Source organism: Danio rerio, chromosome 5, assembly GCF_052040795.2.
Source record: "Danio rerio strain M-AB ecotype USA chromosome 5, GRCz13ab, whole genome shotgun sequence".
In the NCBI taxonomy this organism is placed as follows: domain Eukaryota; kingdom Metazoa; phylum Chordata; class Actinopteri; order Cypriniformes; family Danionidae; genus Danio; species Danio rerio.
The window spans coordinates 45,045,928-45,070,425 of NC_141025.1; the positions used below are offsets into that span (position 1 = coordinate 45,045,928).

Below are 24,498 nucleotides of genomic sequence, written 5' to 3' on the forward strand. Positions count from 1 at the left end.
AACAGTTTACATTCATGCATTAGTGATCCTCGTTAGTATAGTGGACAGTATCTCCGCCTGTCACGCGGAAGACCGGGGTTCGATTCCCCGACGGGGAGGCATTTTCTTCAAGACGCTGAACTCCTGAACCCACCTCAGGCTTAAGCATAAAGCTGTCCAAAGAAACAAACCCACCATACAATATTGGCCATGTCCTTCTTGTGGTAAAAAAGAGCTCGATTTTGCTCACTCGCTTTTTTGCTGCGGTTCCAAAGATTGCAATTGTGAAGAGAGGGAGAAAAAGACACACAGATCCAAGATTGCTGCGCTTTAGAGAATGAGCTAAGAGCAACTTCATTTGATCGCCGGATTGATAACAACCATTCTGTCTAGGCTGATCTACTGACACAAACACTCTTCCACATCTCGTTCTGCAATTCAACATCTTAATGCAGCTCTGCAGATAGCAGAGCACCCAAAAATAAACAAAACTCACAATAGTTTCTCCCCACGGAAATCTTTAGTAAAAGGCGAAAGATTTGTGCGTGATTGAAGAGAAACTCGAGCTGCAACACTATGCTGCTTAATCAGAGCACTTGGCGTGACACAGCACAATGTTCGGCAAGGGTGACTGCAAGGCACGTTGGCCTCGTAATCCTACTTTGTTGAAAGGAAGGCATCGAAGCATTACGCAGTACAGAATGAGGTCACACAGAAAGAGGTGCAGTCTTTGGTTAAGACAAATATATCCACATGTTCACAGCTGCAGTGATGTCACCATGTAAAATTGTGTTATTAGGACATCAGACAGATTATAGCCCAGTCCTTGGTAACAGCCAAAGGTTTTGAGGGTGACTATAACCAGCAGAAGCTACAGTTTGCCCTTTGGACTGAACCCATCGGTCGTTGTTTTTATTACATGTCTGACTCTGCCTGTCTTAAGGAGGAATGGCTTGGCTTCGGTTTGGTAAGACTGCTGGCAGAAAGTGTCCACCCACGCTTGACATATCCAACAGCACGCTAGTCTTTGTTAGTATAGTGGACAGTATTTCCATGTGTCACCAGGATGATCAGAGTTCGCTTCCCTGCCAGGGGGTGCTTTTTTTAGGATGCTAAACTCCTCTCAAAAACTTGAGCTTCAGCATGAATCTGTCCAAGAAAAACAAGCCCACAGTGCGACGTTCGTCGGAAGAAACTTGCAGCCTTTTGCTCTCAGGCACCCTCAACATAATAGTGCAGCTGAACAGTTTACATTCATGCATAAGTGATCCTCGTTAGTATAGTGGACAGTATCTCCGCCTGTCACGCGGAAGACCGGGGTTCGATTCCCTGATGGGGAGGCATTTTCTTCAAGACGCTGAACTCCTTACCCCACCTCAGACTTAAGCATAAAGCTGTCCAAAGAAACAAACCCACCATACAATATTGGCCATGTCCTTCTTGTGGTAAAAAAGAGCTCGATTTTGCTCACTCGCTTTTTTGCTGTGGTTCCAAAGATTGCAATTGTGAAGAGAGGGAGAAAAAGACACACAGATCCAAGATTGCTGCGCTTTAGAGAATGAGCTAAGAGCAACTTCATTTGATCGCCGGATTGATAACAACCATTCTGTCTAGGTTGATCTACTGACACAAACACTCTTCCACATCTCATTCTGCAATTCAACATCTTAATGCAGCTCTGCAGATAGCAGAGCACCCAAAAATAAACAAAACTCACAATAGTTCCTCCCCACGGAAATCTTTAGTAAAAAACGAAAGATTTGAGCGTGATTGAAGAGAAACTCGAGCTATAGCACTATACTGCTTAATCAGAGCAGTTGGCCTGACACAGCACAATGTTCGGCAAGGGTGACTGCAAGGCACGTTGGCCCTGTAATCCTACTTTGTTGAAAGGAAGGCATCAAAGCATTTCGCAGTACAGAATGATGTCAGACAGAAAGAGATGCAGTCTTTGGTTAAGACAAATATATCCAGTTTACAGCAGCATTGAGGTTTAAACAAAGAGCATGCAGAATTGTGTGACCAGGCCATCAGACAGCTTACAGCCCAGTCCTTGGTAACAGCCAAAAGTTTTGAGGTTGCCTACAACTAGCAGAAGTTTGCCCTCTTGACTGAACCTATCGATCGTTCTTTTTATTACATGTCTGACTTTGCCTGTCACAAGGAGGAATGGCTAGGCTTCAGTTTGGTGAGACTGCTGGCAGAAATTTGCCACCCACGCTTGACATATCAAAGAGAATGCTAGTCCTTGTTAGTGTAGCAAACAGAATCTTGTCATGTGGAAAACCAGGGTTTGATTTTCTGTCAGGGAGGGTCTTTATTTAGGTTGCTAACCTCCTCTCAAAAACTTGAGCTTCATCATGATTCTATCCAAAGAAACAAGCCTACAGTGGTTGAAACGTGCAGGCTTTTGCTCTCGGGTACTCTTAACATAATGTTGCGGCCCAGTATCTCCACCTGCTATGCCGCGGGGCATTGAGAAGCCTTTACGATTAAGTATCCAAATGTTTTTGGCTGCACGCACAATTCACTTATTGTCAGGTGACATATGCTCTTCGCAGCCTTCAACTGCAGCTCGTGTTGTATTGAACAGATTCACACTACTTCATAACTAGAACCTAAAGTTCATTGATAAACTTTGATGTTGGCTTGAGAAAGCCAACGTGACTGCACTAGGACTGGGAATGGCAGTTGGCAGAAAGCACGGCAGCGATTGCTAAGTGGTTGCTAGGCAGTTTCTAAAACAATTATGGCATTGTTAGGTAGTTACTAAGCAGTTGCTAAATGGCAATGCTCGTGTACATGTTTGATCAAATGCTAATACTTAGTAGGCATTTCTAGCATATGTTATTGCATTTAGATAATTATTCATAGCATGCAGCTAATCGTTATTAGCACTTGGCTTCCATTATCATTGTTACCATGCATAGTACACAGGAAGTCCCATTTGCTAGCATGAGTCAAATAAGCCAATGCCCAGGTCCCTACGATGTTCTGATGTTGAGATATTGCTATTTTTATATGGTTGCTAGGTTACACTGTTTTATTGCTATGGGGACATTTGACAGGTTACACTGTAAAAAATTGCTGTTAAAAAACGGTCAGATTCTACGGTAAAATAATGTTTTTTCACTAAAACAGTAATATTCTGTTAAAAACAGTGCTTTCTGGGTAACATTTTTGTTTTCGAGAAAGTAACCAACTGCAGAAAACTGTGAGCTAACAGAGTTCAGATTCGATGTTTTGAAGTCTGTGTTTGAAATCACACTTTGTGTCCTTGTTCACTATTTCCTACACTAGTTAACTAATATAGTTCACCTGACAGTTTTAATGAACACTAATGAGTGAATTCAGACACTGATGAACACCTGCTGTTAATAATTACAATTACTGAAGAAAATAAACAAGAAACACAAACAGTGACTTGAGTTACAACATTAAATAAAATCAAATAAAATAAAACAGCTTCAGTCTCAGCAGAGGATCATTAAACAACTCCACAAACAACAGCAGACACACTTATTACTGACTGATTTGACTTCCATACTATTCACATTGAGATCCAACAGAAATTAAGGTGTTTTTTGTGTCACCGTAATGGAGTGAGGGGCTGGTTTAGTTGGGCTCTTCACCCTTGAACTGATTAATTCAGACTCTCCAATCACTATAATAAAGAGTTAACAAAATGCTTGTATTATAGCAGTCAAGTTGGAAAGTCAATAAATAGAGAAATATATTTGTCTGAAATTAGTTCTGATAAATGTTTTGGTATATATCTGGAAGAAGGGCCTCATGCAATAGATTTTATGTTTAGTTACAGGTATTAATTAAATTAATGAGAAGTGAAAACAGAAAGATACCTCAGTAATTACTTAACAGTTAAGAAATAACATACAAAAACAGTTCAGTTATGACAAATACACACTCAGACCTCATGAATCTGACCTTGTATCTCAACAATGGTAACATCTCAAATGTTTCATGCTGCAATGCATGCTGGGAGTGGCATGGTACAAATATCCCAGCATGCATTGCGGTATTAAAAAAATGTTGTATAACGGTCTAAGAGTTTTCTTTACTTGTGTTTGATTCTGCTGTTGTTTATGTTTAGACTTTCAGTTGCCTGTTTGTGAGTTAAACTGTTAATTTTGTTAGTCGTCACCATTATTGAGGTTCATCCGCTGATTATTGATGTCTCTTTGAGTGCGATATACACCATAGAGCAGTGTTATTGTCCAAGATATTCTCAAAAACTTCCAGAAATCGTTGCCATATATATACATAATGTAAAACAATAGATTTAACATTGAATGGGAGCAGTAAATTGTATTATACTAAATGAGAACAGACTCTGCCATTTAATAACAACTTGAACATCACCAGATCTTACTTTTTCAGATTTAGGTTTTTGGCTGGCTTGCTACAACAAAGGAGCTTTTTAAGCAAAGTTCTTAACAATTGCAGCAGCTAAGATATATAAATGTCAGGGCTAAGAGTCCAACTAAAGCAAACTCTGTTCTCCATGATGGTGACGTAAAACTTTAACTTTTTCTCAAGAAGAACTTTAGTAGATGTTATACAAAAATACATGTATTAAGTAATAAGTGTAGCTGGTGATGATGTTTGTAGAGTTGTTTAATCATCCGCTGATCATTTAAATGATTTAATCATTTGTTGTTCTTCAGGTTATTTCATTATAAAGCTGTGACTAAAGTTTAGCATGTTCTGTTCTTGTTTTTTCCCTTCAGTATTTCTTCATTTGTTCATTGTTAATCCTCAATTATCATTTAATTAGTCAGTTAATTAATGAATTTTCTTCAGCTTTGCTACATGTTTCTTGAACACTCAGTAGTGTGGACACTTCAATAAAATCTGAAGTATATGCTCTGGGGTTTAAAGGGTTAAAGGTGTGAGAGGTAAAAACACAGTGTAAAAATGTATTTTAACAGTAATATACTGTTAATTTACACAACGGAAGTAGACTGTTAAAAAAACAGTATATTGCTGGCAACCACAGCTGCCAGTAGATTACCGTTAAATCAAGGAAAAAACAGTATTTTACTGTAAAACCTGAAGCTAATTTCTTCTGTGTGTCACCGTTGTGGAGGAGAGTAGAGCCAGTGTATGAGTTAAAGATGAACAATGAACTGCTGATGTTATTTTGCATGTTTCTCTATTTAAAGACAGCGGCTGTTTAGTTGCTGATGCAGTCAGAATCTCTCTGGTGATTCCAGATTTACATGTTTATTGGAAAACTATAAGTCTAATAAACCTTAAAGATATAGCAACAAAATCTAACACATCTAAATACAGCTTTTGGCCAAATTTGGGGCTTGTATAATTATGTTGGCTTGAGAAAGCCAACATACTGTTATACTACTCTGTCATTGAAAACAAACATATCCCCTCCTAGGCCGTTCATGCCACAAGGCCCAAATGTGGTCAAAATGTGCCTTCTGCATTCAAGATTGTTGCTATATCTCCTCATGCCTGTAAGACGTATCATTTTTTTAATAAAAAATGTTAAATATTAAATTTTTATAATCCGGGCGTATAAAAAATTATACAAGCCCCAAATTTGGCCAAAAGCTGTATTAAGATGCGTTAGATTTTGTTGCTATATCTTTAAGGTTTATCAGACTTATAGTTTTCCAATAAATAATTTTTAAGCATTATTTTTCTCAAAATATGGCAAGCCATTTTTGATATAAACTCCATATTTTTTACTGATATGGCAAGCCATTTTTGCATGTATCACCTTCACACTTATTAAGCATTGTATTTTCAAAAAAATACAGCAAGCCATTTTTACATAATGTTCATTCCCTTAGTCCCTTTATTAATCAGGGGTCGCCACAACGGAATGAACTGCCAACTTATCCAGCATTTGTTTTACACAGCGAAGGCCCTTCTAGCCGCAACCCAACACCAGGAATACATAATGTTCAAGTCCAGTTTTTGAAACTCATAAAGACTGTCATAGAAACAACGGAGTTGATTAAGATCAATCATATTGCCAAGAAGCTTTGATGTATCATCACTAACCTGTCAAATGTCCCCATAGCAATAAAACACTATAACCCAGCAACCATTAAAAAATAGCAATATCTCTACATCAGAACATCGTAGGGACCTGGGCATTGGCTTGTTTGACTCATGCTAGCAAATGGGACTTCCTGTGTACTATGCATGGTAACAATGATAATGGAAGCCAAGTGCTAATAACGATTAGCTACATGCTATGAATGATTATCTAAATGCAATAACATATGCTCGAAATGCCTACTAAGTATTAGCTTTCCATCAAACATGTACACGAGCATTGCCATTTAGCAACTGCTTAGCAACCACCTAACAATGCCATAAATGCTTGACTTTCTCAAGCCAACATCAAAGTTTATCAATGAACTTTAGGTTCTAGTTTTTTTATATGCTCGGATTATAAAAATTTAATATTTAACATTTTTTATAAAAAAAAAAAACAATAAGTCTTACAGGCATGAGGAGATATAGCAACAATCTTGAATGTAGAAGGCACATTTTGACCACATTTGGGCTTTGTGGCATGAACGGCCTAGGAGGAGATACGTTTGTTTTCAAGGACAGAGTAGTATAACAGTATGTAGGCTTTCTTTAGCCAACATAAAGAGTAGTATAACAGTATGTTGGCTTTCTCAAGCCAACATAACTATAGTGGCTGGTTTTTGGCTAAACTAAATTTATTTTTGATGGTCACACTATTTGGAGGTTCTGGAACAAATTACCAAGTTTGACCCGCAGACAGCCCCTTGAATAGCCCTGTCTTAGATATTAAATGTAAAAAACAACATGTTTTTCTAAATGTTTTGGGACATTTGAGTTTAGAAATAACACATTAAGTTCCAGCTAACTCATTCATAGAAATAAATCAATGATAAACACCATACAATATCTATTAGCTACTCATTCCAATTCAAAATGTAAAATATGTGTAAATGTTTTGAATTGCTCTTTCTGTCATCAGTCTAAATATATATATATATATATATATATATATATATATATATATATATATATATATATATATATATATATATATATATATATATATATATATATATTATTAATTTATTTTTTATCAAAAGATTGAACTCAACCAGATTTTTATCCATGATAATGTTAAATGGAATAGTTCACCAGTAAAAAAAGACTTTTCACTACTTTCTCGCAAAACATATCAAAGTCAATAGTTACAGGTTTTGAACATTTAATTAAATATTCTTATGTTTTGAGGTTTGAAACAAGTAAAGGTTGACTAATGATGTCAAAATGCTCATTTTAGGTGAACTACCCCTTTTTAACATTGATCAGTATTAACTCCAGTCTCTTTGCGTCTTTTGGTTTGACTTTAAAAAAAGAGAAAGGGAGGCTATGATCATCAGATGTGTCCTACAGTCTCCTGAAATAAGGCCTGGTTGAGTCTTCGTCCTTGATTCACATCCTGTTACATCAATATGCCATTCATCTGTGCAAGTTTCTTTTTTTTAGGTCACAGCAGAACACTGGCGGAATGAGCATTATCATGTCCAGCTGTTGAATTATCTGTGATGCTCATTTGACTGTATTTCCCCCAAAATATTTATGTGCATAAATCTGTTGTTCCCTCATTGCATTATCCACACATGACCTCCCATGCCAGCTTGTTGTTGATAAAACAACATTCTTTCTTATATAAGGCTTTTAGTTATGGGTGAAACAATGTGTGCCCTGAATCTGTTATAAAGAGAGAGTGAATATCAATGATAGATCTAATGGGCAGAGAATGGACCACTGACCATCAGATTTGATATTGGTCTGAAAGGAAGGGAGTCCAGAGAGCGTCAATGAGGGCTCCATTGGCTGTGGTTTAATGGAATTAAGTAACCCTGCTGTGCAGCGGTGGGCCACAGTGAGATGTGTTTAAGGTCATTGTGTTCAGTGGGATCTGTGTTAATAAACACTATGGCTGGTTTACAGGCTTTGTAAAATTCAATAGTGCTCTCCAGACACATTAGATGTGTGGCCCCTAAGGGGGCATAGAGTTTCCGGATGGGCACTGCCAGTCAGTGTGGTACAGTGCATTTCCAGAGGACACATGCTCATTACAGTTTTTTACAATGCTATGACACTTTTTTTCAATACATTTAACAAGTTTCCTAAACTCTTAACACAGTACAACATTTGTCTTCGTGTTCTATACAATTAACACATTTCTTGTTGATTTGACACAATGCATCAAGTTAAGACCAATTTAAAATGCTTGAACTTCTTTTACACACAAGCTCAACCAAGACTAAAACAATGAGAGAGAGAGAGAGACTGCTGATTCCCATCTAGAAGCTTTTCTGATGTGTTGAGGTTTTTCCAATCACATGATCATATGTTCTAAAAGAGGACTCTTGAGGTTTTTGGAAAGGAACAGTGAGTGCATCAAAGAACACTGTCACCAATACGTCCCCGTAAGGTTTTGCAATACAGTCATTACTTTACTATTATTTTTACATTTTAGAAAGGTTCTCTGAGATGGTCGTTCATTTTTTACAAATTTAATTTCTGCAGCAAAAAAACGCTTTCTTTTACAACCCGCAAAGTACACTGTAAAAAATTGCTGTTAAAAAAACAGTCAGATTCTACGGTAAAATAATGTTTTTTCACTAAAACAGTAATATTCTGTTAAAAACAGTGCTTTCTGGGTAACATTTTTGTTTTCGAGAAAGTAACCAACTGCAGAAAACTGTGAGCTAACAGAGTTCAGATTCGATGTTTTGAAGTCTGTGTTTGAAATCACGCTTTGTGTCCTTGTTCACTATTTCATACACTAGTTAACTAATATAGTTCACCTGACAGTTTTAATGAACACTAATGAGTGAATTCAGACACTGATGAACACCTGCTGTTAATAATTACAATTACTGAAGAAAATAAACAAGAAACACAAACAGTGACTTGAGTTACAACATTAAATAAAATAAAATAAAATAAAACAGCTTCAGTCTCAGCAGAGGATCATTAAACAACTCCACAAACAACAGCAGACACACTTATTACTGACTGATTTGACTTCCATACTATTCACATTGAGATCCAACAGAAATTAAGGTGTTTTTTGTGTCACCGTAATGGAGTGAGGGGCTGGTTTAGTTGGGCTCTTCACCCTTGAACTGATTATTCAGACTCTCCAATCACTATAATAAAGAGTTAACAAAATGCTTGTATTATAGCAGTCAAGTTGGAAAGTCAATAAATAGAGAAATATATTTGTCTGAAATTAGTTCTGATAAATGTTTTGGTATAAATCTGGAAGAAGGGCCTCATGCAATAGATTTTATGTTTAGTTACAGGTATTAATTAAATTAATGAGAAGTGAAAACAGAAAAGATACCTCAGTAATTACTTAACAGTTAAGAAATAACATACAAAAACAGTTCAGTTATGACAAATACACACTCAGACCTCATGAATCTGACCTTGTATCTCAACAATGGTAACATCTCAAATGTTTCATGCTGCAATGCATGCTGGGAGTGGCATGGTACAAATATCCCAGCATGCATTGCGGTATAAAAAAATGTTGTATAACGGTCTAAGAGTTTTCTTTACTTGTGTTTGATTCTGCTGTTGTTTATGTTTAGACTTTCAGTTGCCTGTTTGTGAGTTAAACTGTTAATTTTGTTAGTCGTCACCATTATTGAGGTTCATCCGCTGATTATTGATGTCTCTTTGAGTGCGATATACACCATAGAGCAGTGTTATTGTCCAAGATATTCTTAAAAACTTCCAGAAATCGTTGCCATATATATACATAATGTAAAACAATAGATTTAACATTGAATGGGAGCAGTCAATTTTATTATACTAAATGAGAACAGACTCTGCCATTCAATAACAACTTGAACATCACCAGATCTTATTTTTTCAGATTTAGGTTTTTGGCTGGCTTGCCACAACAAAGGAGCTTTTTAAGCAAAGTTCTTAACAATTGCAGCAGCTAAGATATATAAATGTCAGGGCTAAGAGCCCAACTAAAGCAAACTCTGTTCTCCATGATGGTGACGTAAAACTTTAACTTTTTCTCAAGAAGAACTTTAGTAGATGTTATACAAAAATACATGTATTAAGTAATAAGTGTAGCTGGTGATGATGTTTGTAGAGTTGTTTAATCATCCGCTGATCATTTAAATGATTTAATCATTTGTTGTTCTTCAGGTTATTTCATTATAAAGCTGTGACTAAAGTTTAGCATGTTCTGTTCTTGTTTTTTCCCTTCAGTATTTCTTCATTTGTTCATTGTTAATCCTCAATTATCATTTAATTAGTCAGTTAATTAATGAATTTTCTTCAGCTTTGCTACATGTTTCTTGAACACTCAGTAGTGTGGACACTTCAATAAAAGCTGAAGTATATGCTCTGGGGTTTAAAGGGTTAAAGGTGTGAGAGGTAAAAACACAGTGTAAAAATGTATTTTAACAGTAATATACTGTTAATTTACACAACGAAAGTAGACTGTTAAAAAACAGTATATTGCTGGCAACCACAGCTGCCAGTAGATTACCGTTAAATCAAGGAAAAAACAGTATTTTACTGTAAAACCTGAAGCTAATTTCTTCTGTGTGTCACCGTTGTGGAGGAGAGTAGAGCCAGTGTATGAGTTAAAGATGAACAATGAACTGCTGATGTTATTCTGCATGTTTCTCTATTTAAAGACAGCGGCTGTTTAGTTGCTGATGCAGTCAGAATCTCTCTGGTGATTCCAGATTTACATGTATGTGTGCTGTTGTGAAAAATAAGACATTAGAGTTAAACCAAACTTTTTTAATTAACTAAAATAAGTTATCATTATAAGTATGCTTCTAAGCATATATAGCACATTACTTCATAAACTCATTCAGCAGTTGACCAAGTTGAGGCAGTTGCTTTCAGTGAGCAAAATGAGTTCACTTGAGTATTGTGTAAATCAATGTAGTCCATGTATTTTTACAGCAACATACTGTAAAATAACAGTACATTGCTGGCAACTGCAGCTGCCAGTATTTTCCTGTTTTTTAACGGGACAATTTTTAACAGTGTACAGCGTAAGTACAATGAAATAACAGTGTACTTTTCTGTACGTATAGTTTAAATAACGTTTGCGTAGGTATAAGGGAACAAATAAAATTTTCTTAAGGAACAAACATGTGTTAGTGTTTTGAACAATAATTTGATTTTGAAACATGTTTGCAGTGTTTTGTAAAACATTGTGTATTGTGTTAGTTTTTTATTGTATTTTGAACATTAATTTTGGAGTTTAGTTTACAATGTGTCATTTTGAGAATGGAATTAACAGTTTTGCATTTGCAATTGTGTGTTTTAGGTGTGTTGGTGCGTTAAGAGTTTAGGAAACTTGTTAAATGTATAAAACAATGGTCAAAGCAATTGTTAAAAACTGTAATCCAAAATACAGTAAAACTTTTAAAATTGTGAAATGTTATTGCACTTCGAAATAACAAAATCAAAAGTGGTTTATCATTTAATTTATCATTTATCATTTAATTTAATCATTTATTCCAGTGATTTAAAAGATCAATTTTCAGCTTCATTACTCCAGTTTTCAGTTACACAATCCTTCAGAAATCACTCTAAAATTATTAATAATATTAATATTATATATTTTATCAATAGATTACATTATATTTTAACTTAAGCTGCTAAAAGAAGAAGCTACTAAATCATGTAAAGGACTTCATAACAAGAAAAAGGTGAAATACTTAGACATACTGACTGTAATAGGCTAACTGATTGATCATATTCAGCAGCAGCAATCAGCAAAATTTGCAAGCTTTGTTCAGTTCATTGGCTTTGTTTACAATCTCCTCTCAACCATTGCAGACTGATGATGCATCGTAAAATCTGTCTTCAAAATATCACTTGCCTGAAACTGTTTGAGAGATCATGTTGGGGTCACCACATTATACTGACTATCATTTCTAAGAAAACAGAAGACTGGCCAGAATACAAAACAAATCCAATAAAAATGTTGTATGATGATCCCAATTACATAACTGAATAATAAAAAAAAAAAAACGATTTAGAAATGATAAATACACAACATCAATTGCTCAAAGAAGATTCAAAGAGTTGCATACCTGACCTTAAATACACCATAATGTGTGTGTCCTGATTAATCTACTTCAAATAACAGAATCCCAACGACACTTTTGCAACTTTCTATTAAATACCCAAATCTGAAAAAAAAAAGAAAAAAAAAACATTAATTGAAGACAATAAAAGCTCCACAGAAGTTTTGTTAGGTCACGCGATGACATGAAGACCCTTTGTACACAGTAAAATCTTCAGAGTAAAATTTACTCAGTTCAGAGAACATTTGGTCCCTCTCTAAATTGAGCAAAATGTACTCAGCAGCAGAGTTAAAATTAATGAGACAATGATGGGGTTAATTAAGTGATGATTGAGCACTGATGATGAACACCTGCTGTTAATAAGCAGAAACAGAAGAGAAGCAGCAGCAGCTTCGCTCATTGGTTACCTGATTGACTTTATTTCTGTCAGATGTTCACAAAAGTCCATATAAGATTTATTGAGAATTAACCGTTTTAGTTATTTACATATTTTACATATTACCAAAAAAAAAACATGTTTTTTTTCGCCTGATGTCACCTTCATGGAGAAAAGTGGTTGATTTACTTGGACTCGATTTCTAATGTTAATTTTCTTTAGTTGCAATGACAAGTAGTAAGAGAGCACATGAGATTAAGTTGAATGATCTTGTGTGGAGTATTACTCTTAAAAAGAGTAACTGTTCAAGAAACTATGTTTTGATGATGGTTTATCATCACGTGATCAGTGACGTCCGAAGCTTCATTTTCTCCTTTACCCACGTGACTGCTTCAAATTTTGATTCAAAGGTTTAAACATCCTCATGGTAAAGTGTATAGCGAGAGAATTGGCGTCGATTACATACATTTGTTTCAAAGCACTGCACCAGTCCCACACACCAGTAATTAAACTAAAATACAATATTAATTTTTAGTAAAAAGGTTTTGAACATACTAAAGTGTATTAGCGTATTTTTTACGACTATATTTAAAAAAAAAACACCGCATATCGTAGTATTGTGTTTAACAGAGACCATCTGGTGAGTGCGACCCTGAAGCATTATTCACATAGCCTCCTCCTACAGCACTCGCGTCCCAATCGGGAGATGCTGACTCGATCCCCGCTTGGAGCAGGACTGATTGTATTATGATAAACTTTTGAATACCTTGGATTTTACTACAATCATCAGTTGTGTAATGTAATATATCTTGTGTAAAAACTACAGTAATTAAGTAATTTGTTTATATTGCTGTTTTTGTATTACTACGTGAATGAGTTGGTCAGTTGTGAACTTGACATTATGGCAACACAGTGCTTTCCCACACTTTAACCAGAAGAGGTCCTCATCGAGCTCTGATTTAGAAAGCTTCGAGTAACGAACCTTTTTCCGATACAATTAAGTCAAGCGCTTCACTGGTTCAGAAAGCTTCATTTCACCATCACTAGGTTTTGAGTCTTTCAGATGTTCAATGTGATCAGATAATGGTATTGGTGAGCTACATTTTCTTAGTACAGTGCTTCTTTTGTGACACAACATTATTTAAACTTAATAAATCAAACCCAATTTTACTGATTTGACCAGTGACTAAACCACCACAGAGTCAATTATTTAGAGCACAACTGCTCTCTTTTTACAATATTTGCCATAAAACACTATTTGGCAAACAAAGACAAACTAACATTAGAAATTGAGTCAGAATCCAAGTAAAGCAGTTACTGTTCTCCTCAACGGTGACAGCTTAAACACAAAAAGTGTGTGTGTTTTTTTTAATGTTGTTGTAAAAAAAAGTTAATTCTTAATATTATCACTATATGGAATTTTATAGAGTGTGGTAGAAATAAGGCCAAACAGGTTGTTAATAAGTAAAGCTGCTGTTTGTGGAGTTACTTAATGATCCTTAGCTGAAATTTTGAGAGATTTGATGTGTTTTATTTCAGTTTGTTTAATCTACGGATGTGACTGAAGGTAGATGTAGTTTTGTGTTTCTCCTCCCTGTTTCTGCTTATTAACAGCAGGTGTTCATCATCAGTTCTCAATCATCCCTTAATTAACCCCATCATTGACTCATTAACTTTAACTCTGTTGCTGAGTAAATTTTGCTCAACTTAGAGAGGGACCAAATGTTATCTGAACTGAGTAAATTTTACTCTGAAGATTTTACTGTGTACCCTGGAGAATAAAAACAGCTTCTGGCATAGATCTTTGAGGGACATATTTCAGATCATTCACTCACTAACTCACTTTCCTTCACTGGATCCCTTATTTTTTACAGGGGTAACCACACAACTCAGATCAACTGAACAGAATGCTCTGAAATTGTTGGCTTATAGAGTGATGAACACATGGAGGGAACTGCTTTGTTGCCAAAGGAGTTTCTATTAATCATTTTAATTTATTCTGATGTGTTGTAAAAGATGACAAACTTCTGCCGTAGAAAACAAACCTAAACTGTGACACTTCTCCTCCACTTTTTTTATACACCATGTTTTTAGTTTGAGCAATGTTTGATAATGGAAATGTACTCTATCTAAGCCAATCGTCATGTTCTTAGACACACCACGTTCACAAACACAACAATCATCATGGCTGGTTGATTATGTGTCCTGCCCCAGCCCCAAACCCTCACCACTATTGCTAGGTCGAGAGATGCTGCTCACATCAAATCTGCTTCAGTGTCCTCAATTACGTGCATTTTATTTTCAGTAAAGGCAATGGTGTTGAAACAGGGGATTTCATTGATTTCTCGTTACTGTATGAAGTATTGTCCTTAATAACGTCATTTATTTATAGCATCGTTATTCCAATAATTGTTGAGGACTAGCATAATGTTTCCCACTAGCAAAAGTTAAGCTGAGGTCACACTAGAGTTGGATAATCTGAAATTCTGTCATGCAGTGCTGCAAAAAGGGGCAGGAATTAGGACAAGATTATTAGGCATTAAAAAAGCGAGCGATTGCTCCATGTTTTAAATTTCTGTCCAGAAAGGTCATGTTTTGATCCTCGGTTGGTCTCACGCAGTCAAGTGATGCGATTTCGCAGGTCAGAGTTCACCAAGCTTGAACTTTGGACCACAGCAATTAGCGAAACTTAATGCATGACCCTGCGTTTCCGGTCTGTAGCATTCACGTGTGAATGAATGGAAGTCTAGGGAGAGGAAAAAGGGAGGAAAAGCCCAGTGTGACCGCAGCTTAAGCCTAGTTCACACTACAGGATTGTAAGCCTGGTTTGAGCCCGATTTTTGAAGTTAACAAGCTTGCCAACGGACCGGGCTATGATCGGGAAGAAATCTGTGGGTACACAGCGCTGGCCAATCTTTATGTGTGAACTACTGAAAAACGCATTAACGAGGCTCGCTGACGCGTCGCCAACCCCTCGCAGACAGAAATCCAATATCTAGCATGCTGAATATTTCAGAGCAGTCGGCCGACTCGACCCCACATGTGGTCAGATGTAGTGACGAGCTGCAGCCAATGAGAGAGCATATCAGCATGAGCTGAATGTCTGTGTGCTCAGGAGCTCAACAGAAACATCTGTGATTGGTCAAAATGGCCATCGATGCACTCGCTTCATTCTGCGTTTACACAGACATGAGAGTAGGCTAAATTAACAGTGAAACTAGAATTCTGTAACTATTAGAATTCTGACCGTTCTCATATAAAACGTCATATTGTCACAACATATTTACATTTAAATTTATTATTATTATCTTTTTTGGTATAACAACCTATAAATATGTAGTTAAGACACTAGAACATGCAAAGGTCTTGGCCTCGCTTTCATTTTCACTTTCAAATGGGAGCAATTTCACAGCACAGATGCTGCTGTTTTGAAAGATATCTGAAGTAAATTTATGTTTTTGCTATCAGAAAGTTTTGTTTAATGTTAGCAGGAGGTTGCTAGGCAAAAAATGCACACATATTTAAAGTCACAGCAAAGAGTATCAGACATTAATGCAGTCATTTTGACCAATATGGTAATTAAAGGTAGAAATGCTCAGTTCTTTACTGTTTTGTAATAATAATAATAATAATAATAATAATAATAGTAATAAAATGTTAGAAAGAAATTCACTGATATTTAGAAAACGTCAAGGTGTTATAGATATGTTAGTTTTTTTTTCCAAAAATTACAAAAAATAAAAACCTTTCAGATGAGTGATTTATCTGCTGATGCATCAGCTGATTGATGATGTTTTTAAATGCTTCCTTGAAAGCATGAAACGCTGTCAGTTATGTAATCAGCACACAAGCAGCCAATAGTGTTCAGCTTTTTTTGACAACTCCTCCCTTAAAATTTCATTGGCTCTGGTTTGGTAGCTTGAATGAGCTGTTGGGGAACGAGTTGTTGTCAGATCATGTAGTGTGTGACCCCCCTCTTGTGGATCATTCACGTAGTGTCGCGTAGAGAGAACACCACAGGAATTAAAAGACACAAAATCAAGTCATGTAGTGTGAACGGCACATCGATCTGCCAATGTTTAAAATCCTGTAGTGTGAACTAGGCTTTAGATCTACATTCACTGAGGTTGGTAATTCCTAAAATGTTTCTCCATCTCTATCCACAGATAGATAGACCACATCCCAGGATTTCACCCCACATCATTTTTTTTGTAATAGACCCTTTTCACATTTCCACGTTTTCTAAACGTCCACAAGGTCAGCAGTGGCCATTAGTTATAAAGAAACAATCAAAAATGAGGGACCATAATACTCTTTTTAACTTGACAGCTTCATGCAGGCACATAATTTAATCTTTAATTAGCCCTTGGGATTTAAATAAGCATGCATTAGTTGCTTGCTTTGTTCTGACTTCCATGTTTGGTATAATAAAAGCCAATAGAAACCATAACAGGCTCATTAGTCTGAATGGAATATATTTTGATGCATGATGTTGCATGTTTATTCATGTAAATGAAATGGAGTGAGGCTTTTGAGGATGGTACAGACGCAAATGACCACGATCACAATATTCTGCAGATGCACAGGCCTTTATATTCATAAAGACTGAACTGGCTTTGTGTTGTGCGGAATAATCTGTCCACATAAAACATCACAGTTTATTCACTTTCATTCCTGTCTGTTTGTCAGCGTATTTTTAGCAATAACCCACCCAAACCCAGCAACCCAGCTTTGATGTTCAGCAAACAAAAGCTGCTGGACGCATCCCATTAATGTGAATGATTAATTTGGAGATGTCTGGATGGAACATGCAGCGCTCGCTCTCACTTCCAAGACTTTCCAAAATCTTTCGGCCTCAGAACTGAGCCTGCTGGGAAAACTTTGCCACACAGGGATTGACAAAGTAATTCCTCGCCAGTCTGGAGCAGGGGAGAAAAACAGATGCAAGAAGGAAGTAAGGGGGAAAAAAAGTGTCCTTAGAAAATAGTTCATATAAATAGGCTCCATTAAGCAGGAGGGGGAAACGGGATCAGACAAACAGACAGACAGTGGATAAGAGAGATTGGCTGAGAAAGTGAGGAAGAGCAGGACATCATGCTGATCATTCATCTGGTCATCGAGAAAGTGAGACGTGTGCAAATGCCACCCTCTCTAACAGCTGCTTCTCTCAAATACAGAGCATGAGATATTTTAAAGAGATACCCATGAGGCACCTCAACAAAACAAAAACCATCTTGTCGTCAGTAATATGGGTCACAGAATTGAATCGTCACACATCGACTTTGACTTTATCATAAGAATCACACAAGCTTGTTGTCTTAGTCAGATCCAAATAATCATGCTTGAAATGAAACAAATATCAATAAAGCAATCACTCAAAAGACCTATTCGGTTTTAGAGTGCTTAAATAACTCTTACATTTAATTCTGCAAGCAAAATAAACTATTTAAAAATCTAAAAACAATATAATGTATATCAGTGTATACACAAATATTTACGCTGGGACCCACCAAGCTAATGGTCAGCCACTGGGCTTCATCGGTCAGTGTCAGATCGTCGGTCTGCAAGTTGGTTTGGTGTGTTCCACACATCGCCTCTCATTGAGTTAATGTTGGAGCTTGTTGGCCCAATTAAGCATGTCAACAATCCAAATCAGGAAGGAACACAAAGAGACTGTCAATAATTTTGCAATAGAAGTTCCTGTTGTTGGTGACGCAGTGGCGCAGTAGGTAGTGCTGTCACCACACAGCAAGAAGGTCGCTGGTTCGAGCCTTGGCTAGGTCAGTTGGCGTTTCTGTGTGGAGTTTGCATGTTCTCCCTGTGTGGAGTTTGCATGTTCTTCCTGTGTTCGCGTGGGTTTTCCCCCACAGCCCAAAGACATGCGGTACAGGTGAATTGGGTAGGCTAAATTGTCTGTAGTGTATGAGTGTGAATGAGTGTGTATGGATGTTACTCAGAGATGGGTTGCAGCTGGAAGGGCATCCACTATGTAATACATGTGTTGGATAAGTTGGCGGTTCATTCCGCTGTGGCGACCCCAGATAAATAGTGGGACTAAGCCAAAAAGAAAATGAATGAATAACTGAAGTTCCCGTTGTGAATGAGAAAACAGACACTGCCCTGTGTGGAAGACACATCCTCTCATGCTTTAATAACACTGGCAGCAACTTTGTAGCTGCCTGTCACTCTGGGTGGCGACCTGCTGCAAACACAGGTTTGTGTAGGTCTATACAGCATGAATACAACTGGCCTCTGAGTGAGCTGAGAGAGGATCATGTGAACTCTATTGGTGCTCCTATCATACCTGTCAACCCTCCCGTTTTTCCCGTGATTCTCCTATGTTTTACAATTCTATCCAGATATCGTCCCGTAAAAGGTACACTGTTAAAACAAAAATACCAGCAGCTGTGGTTGCCAAAACTTTTCAGTAAAAAAAATATGAAAGTTTATAGAACTGTTAAAATTTACAGAAAATAAATATATTTCATGAAAGGGTACAATGTTGTTTAAAAAACGTAGCTTAGAGGATTAAAATGTAAAGTTGTTCAATGCACTCATGTGTGTATACAATTAACAAACTGATTTTCACTGCATCAGTAACCACACAGTTACTTTTAAACAATAAAAAATGCAGCAAAACAACAATCCTTAGTTCATCTCAGACTTGCACCCAGATGCTACTATCCTCCACAATGGTGACACAAAACCGTTTTACATTATTTTGCTGTTGTTCTTCTTGATTTTACGGTAAAATATCAGCAGCTGTGGTTGCCAGTAATCTTCCCGTATTTTCAGTCTTTATCTGAAGGGTGGCAATAAACATTAAAGAGCCAATCCTCCGTATATAAACCCATGCCGCCGCCGAATCACCAGGGGCGACCCCTTGCTCTTAAATGTATAGTTTGTGCTTTCCTTTTATTTAGGCATGGAAACACTTTGAAATAAATATAAAAATTGTGGAATTACCTTTCCTTTTCATCACAGGTGTCTTCGCCCCTCATATGCAATCTTCAAAACATGAAAAGTCATGTAGTGGTGCGTGACTGTCACCTGACGCGCTCCATAGTGATAAATAGACAGATTCTGTACATGCGATTTGAAGTGAAAGTCTGGCTTTTGGGTGCATGTTTGAACAAACATATACACATAATTAATAATAATATTAACATCTAAAGATGTCGATCTTGGTGGGTTTTCAAACACAACTAATTTTGTCATAAATGAGCATAAAAAGTTAGGAAAGCACTCAAATGCTTTCATTATAATGTTAGATGTGAGTGTTTTTTTGACCCCTGTTATTTAATGTAATTAAACGAAAAATCCAAATAAGTGAGATTCAGTCGTTGCTCTTTAATTAGAATGTGTAAGTTATACAGTGAAGAAAAGATTAATAAGGTATGATAGCTTGATTTTATTTCTTTATAATAGCTTTTTATTTTAATAAGCTAAACTTTTTGCTAATTTACGTGCTGCTAATGTACACTATTTATTGGTGTCCCTTTTTATGGTGGGCATATCCTTTATTTTCACATCCAAATGTTAACAGGTATGGCTCCTATTGGCTGTCGCACAAGTTGCTCTCCAGTTGAGCTTTGTCTGCACTAGTTGTTTTGCATTACGTTGGCGCACAGTAAAATCTTCAAAGTAAAATGTACTCAGTTTAGAGAACATTTGGTCCCTCTCTAAATTGACCAAAATTTACTAAAAATTTACTAAACCACCACAGGATCAATCATCCAAAGAACAATTGCTCTCTTTATACAATATTTGCCACAATACACTATTTGGCAATCAAAGAGAAACTAACATTAGACATCGAGTCAGAGTCCAAGTAAAGCAGCTACTGTTCTCCTCAATGATGACAGCTTAAACACAAAAAGTGTTACTTAATGATCCTTTGCCGAGATTTTGAGAGATTTGATGTGTTTTATTTCAGTTTGTTTAATCTACGGCTGTGACTGAAGGTAGATGTAGTTTTGTGTTTCTCTTCTGTTTCTGCTTATTAACAGCAGGTGTTCATCATCAGTGCTCAATCATCACTTAATTAACCCCATCATTGTCTCATTAACTTTAACTCTGCTGCTGAGTAAATTTTGCTGAATTTAGAGAGGGACCAAATGTTCTCTGAACTGAGTAAATTTTACTCTGAAGATTTTACTGTGTGTGTACCTGCCCTCATATTAGACAGTCAATAAATCAATCAATCAATCAATCAATAAAAGACATTGAAAAATGTGGAAAAAATATGTTAGATAATAGAGGGACTATCAAACAATATGGCTGAGGTCATCCAATCAGTGGACATCCCTGAAAAAAAGACATAATGAAACTAGCTGTAGAGCAATGGTCTCACACTTAATTCCTGGAGGGCCACAGCACTGCACAGCTTAGCTCCAACCACCTCCAACTCATATCTGCTTAAAGCTGCGGTCACACTGGGCTTTTCCTCCCATAGACTTCCATTCATACGCACACGAATGTGTCAGACCGGAAAAGCAGGGTCATGTGTCAAGTTTCACAGGTTGGTGCGGTGCAAAGTTTGCACTAGCAAACTGACATCAGAGATCAACACGTTAGCAGAGAGGAGCACTTGTGACATTGCACTGCTGTGTAATGAAGTGCTGGAGGTGTGTAGAGGGAAGAAGGTCTTGAGCATGACCTCACACACTACCTCCGCTGAGATAGGGCCTGATTCTCAATCAGCACGTGTATGAGTGGCTATTGCATACTGGCAGGTTTATGTGTGTGACACATCAGTTAAAATGAGACAAAAAAAAAAAAAAACTGTGTGTGGGGAAAAATGAAAAAAAAAAAAAAAAAGAATCCCAGGCTTATTGGCAATGTGTTGCTTCAGGTACGTTTCGTTGCACATTTCAGATGACAAATCCACTAGGGGGTGCTGTCTACATATTTGAAATCTGAAATTTGTTATTTAGGGTATGTTTTTGTCGAATGTTGAGCTTGTTGAACAAATCAGCTCAACTAATAGTGTTTTTAAAAGCAAACATATAAAAATTGCATGTTGGCCATGCAGTTTTATCAGCAAAATGCTGATTACCAATGTAATTTTCCATTAATCTGCTATATTAGCAATTAAAATATTACATACCTAGCTAACATTAGTTTGTTTACAATATCTTGTTGCATAGTGCACTGGAACTTTGTGCTGTTCTAGTTTTCTCTTTGAGAGATTGATTTATTAGATAAACTTGTCCAACTCAGTTTATTGTCTGATGAGAATATGAACGATCTTTAAGAGAATTGGATTATATGAGATCTTGCTTTGCTAAAGGCTAACAGTGTGTACTTAAGAGAATTCTAGTAAAGTGAGCAGCTTAGGATAATTATGTGTTAATTAGTTATTGGAGGCATTGCCACATGTGTAATTATGTTTGGAAGTCATGAAGTTTAGTAAAGCTACGTGCTGAAGATTACGGTTTTGTTTCTGTATTTTTCTTTGATCAGTCAGTTTAGTGGGTTGGGGTTTAGTTAGATCGCTTTGTTATATTTATTTCTTTGTTTTCGCAACACTCTTGTTTTTTTATTTATTTTGATTACTTATAATTACATTGACATTACATTTCCTATTCATTGTTTGACATTCTTAATACATTTTTTTCTGTTTAATACTTTTTGTTTCACTTATCAAGTGGTTGTGTCTTCTCCTTATTCATCTGGCATCAGTAGACTCACTGATTGTTACGTTTTATCCACATAATTATTTAACAACCTAAACACGTAACAGAGACAGAAATTAATGAGAGATAGGTTCTACCTAATCTCACGGCAATATATATCTTTTTGATTTAGTGGCTAAATTAAATAAATTTGTACAATCTCATTTATACAATTTAGTTCGATTTACTCATCCCTCAATGATGGTTGGGTAAAGGGTTGGCAATGGGTGCTACATCTTCTGAACTTGTATGAATTGTAGGGATTATCCACTTAACTGAAAAAAAAAACGTAAAATACTTACATTTCTTTGTGAGATCAGGCTGGTCAATCAGATGTACAGTGTCAGGTAAGTGTGTTGTGCTTTCATTGAAGTGGTAATGACAGATAGTTTTTTTTTTGAGAGAGAGAGAACAATTTCTTTAATGTTTTTAGAGTTGTGGCTGTTGAGCAGATGAACATCACAGGCTCACCAATTTACATGATCTGTCAATTTAACAACTGCAATGTAAACAAGTTAGTTATTATGAGTGTGGAAAACCTCTTTACCTCCATTTTTTCCTGTATAGTTTTGAAGACAAATCTGCTATGTCAATGAACTAGAGAAAAACTTGTAAAGTAACCATAATAACCCCATGCTACAAAAATAATGATAGAAACAAAGTTTTTCACTGTGGGAACATATTTTTATGAGTCCAATTTAACTGTATTATTTGTGAAAAAAAATGCTCAGAAATTTTATATTTATTACCGTTAAAGGAAAGCAAACTGACCACACTAAAAGTTATGCACTTTTTAAAAAGTTGTGCATATAAATTTAAATAGGTGAGGCAAACATACACTACTATTTTATAAGTTAAGCCATAGAAAATTGTTTTATTTAATATGGTTTGGGATATGTTGCAGCTTCCCATGGAGGTTCAACAAACAATTATCAAGGAATAAATAAGAAATTAAAGTTTAAGTATTTTCATGCACAAAGCCTAGAAATCTCCAACTGCACTTTAAGACACACAGACATCTAGAATCAAAATATGAACCTCAACCATAGTTGCTACAAAAAAAAAAAAAAAAAAAAAAAACTGCTTAATTCATTCATGCTGCAATGACATCCGGGATTCCAGCATAGTACAAAAATCCCTGCATGCATTGCAGCATGAATATATTATTTATTTTAAACTGTTTTTGGGAGGTCAAATTTCAGTAGAGTGTTTTGTTTTGGGCTGATTTTTATCTTTTGTTTTTCACCATTGTTGAGATTCAACAACTAATTGTTGACGTCTGTGTGTTTTTAAGTTTTGCCATTGATCAAACATTATTATTGTGAATGGCGTATTTAGATCTGTTAAACTGTCATTGGACGCTGTAGGTCAACTGTTTTCATTTACATATAGTACTTATTTCTCACATATAACTAACAAGATATTCAATGAGTGCACAAGCAGGGGGTTATTCCAGAAAGCTGGGTTAACTTACCATCTGCTAAACCCTAAACTCTCGGTTGATTTACCCAAAACCTGCTTACCGCGAGTATGTTGGTTCCAAAACAGGTGATAAGAGTTAGTTAAATCAACCTTTTGAAGATAACCGCGGGTTAATGCGCGTGCACGGCCCACACCTGAAGGCATTTTCAGTAGATCGCCGAATTCACGAGTCACCATGGAAAATCACGGTGAGAAAAAAAGGGCAACGCACTTTACAGAGGCAACTGGAGATTGTAAACACAGAGATTACACATCTGCTTTAATGAAGGAAAGAAATATAGAATAAGAAATAGATAAGAAAAGAAAAATAAATAATAAGAAGGTTTGTTAGTTCATTAAATTACACATGCCACCCTCCATTTTATTCATTGTAATGAACAATTAAACTTCTCTTTAACATCCTTTTGAGTATGTTGTGTAACCATTCATGCATTTATTTTTCTTGCCATTAATATCTTAAGGCCACAATATGTGTATTGACTAATAAGGCTAATAGAAATTGTAATCTTTCTGGAGCTAGAACTCTGTTCAAAGTCATTAAACACATTCTCCTAAAAGGTAATATGTAATTACTGGAGCTCTGTATTTAACACTCTAGAATATTCTTTCTGTCATGCAGCTAATAGAAAGGGGCCTGTCTGCTGTGGTCCACCAGTTAGAGGAGCTGCTCATCTGTGGTTGAGTTTTTGACTTAAACCACACAATCTGTCACTGTTGTAAGTGATTGTTGTCAGGTAGCTTTAGGTTCTTTTTATGCTTTTTATTTTGCATGCAGACGAAGTTCCTTCTGCTTCAACTAACAAGCAGTGTAAGAATTTGTCTGCACTTTTCCATATTTGAATATTACTCT

General features: G+C 36.3%; 2 long non-coding RNA genes and 3 other non-coding genes across 5 annotated transcripts in view; 2 read left to right on the forward strand and 3 right to left on the reverse strand.

The window, feature by feature from the left end:
* Nucleotides 1-9,511, reverse strand: part of LOC148679708 (uncharacterized) — an 890,299-nt gene extending 880,788 nt beyond the window's left edge. Inside the window, exons 1-2 of the long non-coding RNA XR_015944609.1 lie at nucleotides 8,653-9,511; nucleotides 3,053-3,111 (exon numbers count right to left, since the gene is read on the reverse strand). This is a non-coding gene — a long non-coding RNA (uncharacterized LOC148679708). The remainder of the gene's footprint in view (nucleotides 1-3,052; nucleotides 3,112-8,652) is intronic.
* trnad-guc (transfer RNA aspartic acid (anticodon GUC)) lies at nucleotides 27-98 on the forward strand. The gene has a single exon. It is a non-coding gene; the product is annotated as a tRNA-Asp (tRNA).
* Nucleotides 433-548, reverse strand: LOC137495790 (U5 spliceosomal RNA). Its single transcript, XR_015492313.1, has one exon. It is a non-coding gene; the product is annotated as a U5 spliceosomal RNA (small nuclear RNA).
* On the reverse strand, nucleotides 1,654-1,769 carry LOC137495800 (U5 spliceosomal RNA). Its single transcript, XR_015492390.1, has one exon. It is a non-coding gene; the product is annotated as a U5 spliceosomal RNA (small nuclear RNA).
* Nucleotides 9,512-9,928: 417 nt separating the features above from the next.
* The window catches only part of LOC147844337 (uncharacterized), a 528,347-nt gene continuing 513,777 nt past the window's right edge, over nucleotides 9,929-24,498 (forward strand). The window contains exon 1 of the long non-coding RNA XR_015491673.1: nucleotides 9,929-10,085. This is a non-coding gene — a long non-coding RNA (uncharacterized LOC147844337). The remainder of the gene's footprint in view (nucleotides 10,086-24,498) is intronic.